The 8,823-nt window shown below is 42.2% G+C and overlaps 1 pseudogene; it reads left to right on the forward strand.

Annotated features, from left to right (window-relative positions):
- The first annotated feature begins 3,650 nt into the window (after nucleotides 1–3,650).
- Nucleotides 3,651–3,807, forward strand: LOC149315193 (U2 spliceosomal RNA; annotated as a pseudogene).
- Nucleotides 3,808–8,823: the final 5,016 nt, after the last annotated feature.

Consider the following 8,823-nt stretch of genomic DNA (forward strand, 5'->3'; position numbering starts at 1 on the left):
CACAAATCCCCATTGCTGAGATTGCAGGTATGTAACCCTAATCTAGAATCTTTGCTCCTTGCATTTCAGAACACTGCTTACAATGAAAGCTCCTTATTTCATTCACCACAGGCCTGTGATCACTTTGTTCTCAAATGTCTATCAGGCAGGCCTAATCTAAATTGACAGCTTGAAGTGAACAGGTTCTGAAACCCATTATCAGTCTGTCCACAGGGGCACCTGGCTACTTTCAGTATAGTTGCTGGAAGATCCATCCCTTCAAGTGCATTAAGCAAAATTTTTGATGAGCTACATTACTTAAATCAAAGTAAGGGTTGTTGTTTTTTTTTCCCTACCAAGAAATTATGCTTTCCTCCTGAAGATTCTAAAGGTTATGAAAAAGTCAGAGGGGGAATCTGTAATTTCAGACTGTCCCCAAAATATTTTTCAAAACTAAAAAAAAATGCATGAAATTAGGGTACCCCTGGAGACCAGGGTTCGATTCCCAGCTCCGTCATGAAACCCACTGGGTGATCTTAGGCAGGTCACATGCTCTCAGCCTCAGAGGAAGGTAATGACAAACCTTCTCTGGACAAATCTTGCCAAGAAAACCCCATGATAGTGTCACCTTAGGGTCGCCATAAATAGCAAATGACTTGAAGGCACACAACAACAACAACAACAACAACAACATGAAAAATGCCCAGTGTGACAGAAAGCCAGTGTGGTGTAGTAGTTTGAGCATTAGACTATGACTCAGATGACAAAGGTTTGAAACTCCATTTGGCCATGGAACCCAATGGTATTAGGCAAGTCACACTTTCTCAGCCTCAGAGTAAATCAATGGGAAACTTCCTCTGAACAAACCTTAACAAGAAACCCCTGTGGTGGCTCCACCTTAAGATGGTTATAAATCAGAAATTATTTGAAGGCACACAACAAACAACATGAAAGGTATATACAATACTTTTCCACCACATGAGTAGTGTCATTGTTGTCAGTGTCACTGTTGGAATACCAGAACTAGACCATGATTCTAAACTAGCCTGAATATCTGGTTTGATTCAGGCCCAGAAATTTTCCATTCTCAGGTGAACAGGGGGCAGTTTGCCAAACAGAGGGATGTTTCAACAAATATTCACCAGGAATGAAAATTCTACAAAAGTAAGCTAAATCTAGCATCATAGAATAGAGCCAACAGGTATTAAGTTAGTAACAACTAACAATTCTCAGTCATTTCAAGGGATTTACTGTAGATAGAATTAACTTTGGATTTAACCTTGTGTCTTGGCAGGGGTGGCAGAGAATGGCTCATCATCGTCAGAAGTGATATAACCTCTTAGGGAAATATAAAGGGCTGCTTGTTTGTTTGCTGCTATGAAAAGTGCCTACAGCAGAGCAGAGTTCTTGTAACAACTCTCTGGGCCTCCATTTCGTACTCTAAACAAAGCCCCAAGCCTAGCATCTTTTCAAGGTTGGCTGCTGCACCCAAAAAAGGCGGATAATATCTAGTGAAAATGAGCTCTTTGTAACATTATAGATGGTACAGGCTGAGTCTCTCTTATCTGGAATTTTGAAATCAGAAATATTCAATAATCCAAAATTGTCCACATGGGTGGCTGAGACAGAGACACCTTTGCAGTGTGATGGTTCAGTGTACACAAACTTTGTTTCATGCACAGAATTATTTAAAATATTGCTTATAAAATTACCTTTGGGCTTTGTGCATAAGGTATATATGAAACGTAAAAGAATGTCATGTTTAACCTTGGGTCCCATCTCTCATTATCTATATGCAAATATTCCAAAATCCAAAACACTTCTGGTTGCAATCATTTCGGATAAGGGAGACTCAGCCTGTATTGCAAAACTGACAATCTGGAAACTAATATTGACTCAAAATCCACTAAGAGTGGGATGCAATACTTAACTAATGTTACATACCAGTATCCAAGGGAGGAAGGGAATACAGTTTCCTTCCTGGCAGGCATGCAGAGATGAAGACAGAAGGAGGTCGGATCAACCCCCTGACAGTTGCATGACAGTTGCTAACTAGCAATGCCTCTACAGGCACAGGGCATTGACAACTAGAGACCACCAACCAATCAGCACTTGCATACCTCTGCAATATCGGCCAAGATGCTTACTTAGGAATATGAAAATCTGTCACTCTCACTTTCGTTGTATTTCTCAGAATCCCAATGGAGTTCGCCTCCTGTTGCACTTTTGCAGGAAGGCTGCAAAACCACTTTTTTCCCTTCCCACACAGAAATCCATGCATTTTTTTTCTCAGAACGCTGATATTTATTACAGATTTTAGCCATCATGGGTTCCATCCTGGGAGAAAGGCAGAAGATTAAAGAAACATATTCATTTTATGCATTTGCTCCATTTGCTAAGACATGTTTGTATGCATTTTTAAGACCAAATAGACTCCTAGTATTGGAAGAGACCCTAAGGGTCATGCAGGAATACAATCATGGAGTTGGAAGGGATTGCAAGGACCATGCCATCCAGGGTGGCCAGATGTCCTAATTACAAAGGACTTATAGCATCCCCCAACAGATGGCCATACAGACTCTATCTGAAAACTTCCAAAGAAGGAGATTCCACCACACTCTAAGGCAGCATGTCTCACTGTCAAACAACTCTTAATTTCAGGAGGTTCTTCCTAATGTTGAGGTGGAATTTCTTTTCCTATAGTTTGAATCCATTGCTCCATGTCCTGGTTTCTGGAGCAGCAGAAAACAAGCTTGCTCCATCCTCAGTACATGGGATTTTAATCATACAGAGTTTTCAAATGTACTTATGGCTTTATTAGCATTTTTTTTCTTCATGGAACACACTGCAAGTCACCTCAGGAACAAACAGATTTCCAAGGCATGATGCAGTCTGTGTTATGTTTCTTTTCTTCCACTCTTGAGAGGTGCAAATTGCAAAATTGCCGTTTCCCATAAGGAAATGTGAAACCATCAATTTTCTTCTCCATCTCTTTTGTTACTGCTTCCAACACCATCTGCTTATCACTAAGAATGAAATGGGGATTCACCTCTTCATCATTACTGCTACCAGGAACAAGAGTATTGTACAAGAGTATTCTAGTTGTGCATTCCTGCACAATAAGGGCTAGGATGGGATGCCGGGTGACCAGATATACTCCTTTTCCAGGACATATCCTACATTCCAGCCTTCTGTACAGGAGGAATTCCAAAATGTCCTCCATTTTGAGCAGGACTAAGAAGCATGAATTTACATTTATATGTGTGTTTATAGCTTTTATTTGGTCATGCCCTACATTTTTCTTGAATGTCCTACATTTGGGGGTGACTTATCCTCCTTTGCAGCTTGGACATCTGGTCACCCTGGATGAGATGTCCCTTGCAATCCCTTCCAACTACATGAGTCTATGCTATCTCTTCCAGTGGGTTGGTGTCACCTGGTGCGGTAACTCATGGTGCCATCCCTGATTGACTTCCTCCGCCGGGCCCCCTTTGGCCCCCCTATGCCAAGGGAGGAACTTCAGGGTTGTCAGGCAAAGCCTAGACCCCCCCCCCCCAAAAAAAAGCCACAATGTCCGATCAGCTCCCGACCCATCAGTTCAGAAGCTTCTCAACGGGCGCCATTACCAACCGGAAGCCCGTTTTTGTATTAATGTTATTCATACATCCTAATTCGCTTCTCGGCCTTTTGGCTAAGATCAAGTGTAGTACCTAATTCCCATATATGACTGAATGTAATGGTAAAGGTTGTGACATAAACCACTAGTAAAATTAAAGGTGTACCTTTAAGTTACAATAGCATACACACAGCATAAATGTATTTACATTTACATAATTCCGTGTGCTTAAAGTGAAAATTTGGTAAAATGTGAAGTTTTTAAAGAAAATTTTAAAATAATAATTCTAACTATTATTTTTTTAAAAAAACCCTGGGCCTTTCCTTTCTCCTCCCACCGTGCTTCACGTCACTCACACTATCTCTTCAGCATTTTAATGTGGCATGCTTGAATGCCACAGTCATTTCTGCCAAAAGGCAAATGTTTGAAGAGCAGTGGTGTTACCCCTCTTAGGTTGCCACCTGGTGCGGTCTGAACCTCCTGCACCCCCTAATGACGCCACTGATCTCTTGCCCCACTACCACCTTACCAGCTGCAGTAGCAACTTTAGAAGCTACATTGAGCTGCTGGTCCATTATCCATACCTCTGTTACAAATACAAAGCTGAAGTTGTTTCCTTATTCCCAGTTGCACACAAGCCAGTAAAGTATAATAGCACTAGGATAATAACGCCTTTGGTTGGTGCCTCCCACATAATATCATTGCTCTTCTGTGATTGGGAGATCATTTAAAAAGCAGAGCAGTTTGACGACAACAACAAAAATCAGTTAATGACATTCATTCCCACAACTATCCTGCTGTGGTTCGCTAAATGCTGCTTTAATGGTAAAGAAAGGGTGGATATTTCAGTTTGCTTGTTTGCTGAGACAGAGAAACTTATTCTCAGAATATACATGGAGGGGAGATGCATACCTACACATAAAGGCACTAAGCCCCCTTCCGATACATGTATAAAGGAGAGCATTAGTGTTGAGAAGAGAAGGGCGGTGATGATGTTGAGAGGAGAAAGTATTCAAAATTCCCACTTTCTTTTCCCTTCTCTTCTCAAATGTTGATCAGAATGGTGACGGCAGCTGAGAAGAAGAGGAAAACTAGGAATGGTAAGGGCAGCAATGAAAGAACTAGACAAGATCCTAAAGAGTAATGATATACAACTGAGCACCAAAGTGAGAAAAATCCAAGTCATGGAATTCCCCATCATCATGTATGGATGTGAGATTTGGACAGTGAAAAAAGTGGATAAGAAGAAACTCAGCTAATTTGAAATGTGGTGCTAGAGAGGAAGAGACTACCATGGACAACCAAAAAGATCAAGCCTGAAATTTCTTTGGAAGTCAAGATGATCAAATTGAGGCTGTCATCCTTTGGCCATAGCATAAGAAGGTATGGCTCACGTGAAAAGGCATTAATGCTAGGAAAGGTGGAGGGTAGTAGAAAGAGGTAAAGGCCACACATCTGACAGATGGACTCAATCAGAGAGGACACAAGTCCAGGTTTGCAGGACCTAAGCAGAGCAGTGGAGGACAGGGAATCTTGGAGATTTTTCATCCATAGGGTCACTATGAGTTGGGGCTGACTCAAAGGCAGTTAACAACAATAAACAAGAGCCTGGCAGCTTTTCTTCTCAGGGCACTTCCCTCATCCTGCCCCCACATGTCAGTGTCCCCCTCCCCCCCACAATCCCTTCTGCAATGGCAGATCCTTTGGCTACACACCACTTCTATCAATCTGTCTCTTGTTTGGTCTCCCTGTGTGTGACAGTGGCAGCCACCTTTTCCCTTTCTGCCATCTGTAGCTGATGGAACTCCCCCTCCTGCTGTGTGTGTTCATCTGTGTGTGAATGGAGTGCAGGAAGGGAGAGAATGAGAAAGAAAGAAAGAAAGAAAGAAAGAAAGAAAGAAAGAAAGAACATGAATTCCAGATTCAGACTGCTGCTCCGCTTTTTAGTTTAGACTGCTCAGAAGTCTGATCTAGCCCGATCTTGGAGGGGGGGGGTAAATACACACAGACAGACATGCCTGGAGATGTAAGGAGAAAAGACCTTCCAACTTTTGATTTATATTGGGAGTGGGGTCTGTATGTGTATATGTGTATGTGCCACATTAGGGAAAGGGGTGGTATAGAATCATACCACAAGGGCCATCCAGTCCAACCCCCTGCCATGCAGGAAATCCAAATCAAAGCATCCCCAACAGATGGCCATCCAGCCTCTGCTTAAAGACCTCCAAAGAAGGAGACTATACTACACTCCGAGGGAGTTTGTTCCACTGTTGAACAGCCCTTACTGTCAGGAAGTTCCTCCTAATGTTGAGCTGGAATCTCTTTTGCTGTAGCTTGCATCCATTGTTCCAGGTCCTAGTCTCTGGAGCAGCAGAAAACAAGCTTGCTCCATCCTCAATATGACATCCCTTCAAATATTTAAACAGGGCTATCATATCACCTCTTAACCTTCTCTTCTCCAGGCTAAATATCCCCAGCTCCCTAAGTCACTCCTCGTAGGGCATGGCTTCCAGACCCTTCACCATTTTAGTCGCTCTCCTTTGGACATGCTCCAGTTTCTCAACATCCTTTTTGAATTGTGGTGCCCAGAACTGGACACAATATTCCAGGTGGGGCCTGACCAGAGCAGAATATAGTGGCACTATTACTTCCCTTGATCTAGACGCTATACTTTTATTGATGCAACCTAAAATTGCATTGGCCTTTTTAGCTGCTGCATAGCACTGTTGACTCATGTTCAACTTGTGGTCTACTTGGACTCCCAGATTCCTTTCACATGTAGTTTCATTCAGCCAGGTGTTGCCCATCCTATATCTGTGCATTTCATTTTTCCACCCTAAGTGCAGTACCTTACATTTCTCTGTGTTGAATTTCATTTTGGCCCCATTCTCACTGGCACTTTTGCCCTGGAAGGAACTGGGCATATTCAGGGGGACTCCTCCCAAATCTCTCCGTAAGCAAGTGCCCACTACAAATCAGGGGCATTTTAACCCGAATGCCCTCTTAGAGAAATCGGGTTTAACATGAAGGTGCCTGGCTGTCAATCAAATTTAGTTCCACGATCATCATAGGTGACGTTTGCAGCACTCATTGGGGCGTCGGAAGTGTGTTTCCCCCTCCTTTTTTTTAAAAAAAGAGCCAGGTGCCAGAATGCGCAGATTCTGTCAAATTAAAAACTTCTGGTGTGCGTGTGTGTGTATGTGTGTGTGTGTGTGTGTGTTGTGGGCATTTGGGTCAGTGCAGGTTATGATCTTCCCTTGGCCCCATTTTCAACCCCAAAATGCAAGCTGACGCCATCTCTGCATCCTGTATCCCCCCTCCTTGCCACCCCAGAATGCCTCATACACATGTAATAATAATAATAATAATAATAATAATAATAATAATAATAATAGTAAATTCCTCACCTCGGAATGCCAGAAAAGGATGCCATACCATGCATTCTTTAGGCTACCCCTGAATTCCTTAGAGACAGTAGCAAAAGCATGTATCAATTTGCCAATTTGCCAAATTGGAAAGAGAAACATTGTAACATTCGAATTGTAGCATTCATTCACAAAGGAAAAAAAGTTTTTTGCAAAGTACTCTTTGCAACATTTCCCCTTTGCTGGAAGCGAAGAAATGAAAGGGAAAGTGAACAAGCAGCTAGCCACATTCTATCTATCTATATATCTAATATAAATCTACTACCTGAAGCAAAAAATGTGCATTTTTTGTCAAAAATAATTTTAAAAAATTAAAAAGGGGGGGAAGGTGCCTGGTGTGAGCTCCGTTCATGCCCTGCCTCTGACCTGAACTGAACTGACCCTTTTCCTCCTGCTTACATTCTCTTCAGAGGAGGTTTGCCATTGCCTTCCACTGAGGCTGAGAGAGAGTGACCTGTCAGTTCCAACTAAAGTAGACCCATGGAATCAATTGGAAATAAAAGGGAAATGTAATGCAGGCATTCTGACTGTAGCATCCGCATATAACACTAATAATAATAATAATAATAATAATAATAATAATAATTTATTTATAGCCTGCCCAATCACAAGGAATCCAGGCGGGTTACAACAGTAAAAATAAAGATAATAAAATAAAATACAATAAATAAATAAAATACAATAAAATTAAAGAGAGCGAAGTGAGTACATTCACAGTTAGGCCTGATGGAAGTTGGGCCTCTCTTTTTAATTTCCTCCCAGGTCTGATGGTGATGTCATGGAGGGAGGGCTCTTCTTCTTGAGGCAAGGATTTTATTTTAATTAATTTTAATTTAATTCTTCTCATTAAATTTAAGAGAAGAATTGGTGGACAGAGTGACATAAGTCACAGTAAATGGGGAGAGGAACTAGGTAGGGAAGGCCTGCCGGAAGAGATCCGTCTTAAGAGCCTTCTTAAAGGCTATAAGAGTAGAAATGTCGCAGTTCTCCTTTGGCAGGTCATTCCATAGCTTCGGAGCTGCGATGGAAAAGGCCCTCTGGGTGACTGAAGTTAGCCTAGATTTTATTGGCTGAAGTAGATTCTTCCCCGAGGACCTTAGAGTGCGGGACGGACAGTATGGAAGTAGGCGATCTCTTAAGTATTCTGGACCCAAGCCATGTAGGGCTTTGAAGGTAATCACCAACACCTTGTACCTTGCCTGGAAACTAATTGGCAGCCAGTGAAGGGATTTCAAAACCGGTGTTATGTGATCAGTACGACGAGTACCTGTAATTAACCTGGCTGCCATATTTTGTACAAGTTGAAGTTTCTGAACTTGGCACAAGGGTAGCCCCATGTAGAGCGCATTACAGAAGTCCAATTGAGAGGTGACCAGCGCATGTACAACTGTTTCAAGGTCTCCCTGCTCCAGGAAGGGGCGCAGCTGGCGTATCAGCCGAAGCTGATAACAAGTGCTCCTGACTGTCGCATCCACCTGAGCTGTCAGGTGAAGCAACAAGTCAAGGAGCACCCCTAAGCTGCGGACAGAGTCTTTCAGGGGAAGTGTGACCCCATCCAGAACTGGCTGACATAATTCCATACCTGGGTTTGGGTTTCCTATAACAAGTACCTCCGTCTTACCTGGATTCAGCTTGAGTCGGTTTTCCCTCATCCAGTCCATTACTGCCCCATAATGGCTCTTAAGCAAGAGGAAATGAAAGGGAAATGTAATGCAGGCATTCTGACTGTAGCATCCGCATATAACACAAATAATAATAATAATAATAATAATAATAATAATAATAATAAAGGCTCTTAGATTT

Source organism: Sceloporus occidentalis, unplaced genomic scaffold (assembly GCF_023333645.1).
Source record: "Sceloporus occidentalis isolate IW3139 unplaced genomic scaffold, rSceOcc1.0.p SCAF_4, whole genome shotgun sequence".
Classification (NCBI taxonomy): domain Eukaryota; kingdom Metazoa; phylum Chordata; class Lepidosauria; order Squamata; family Phrynosomatidae; genus Sceloporus; species Sceloporus occidentalis.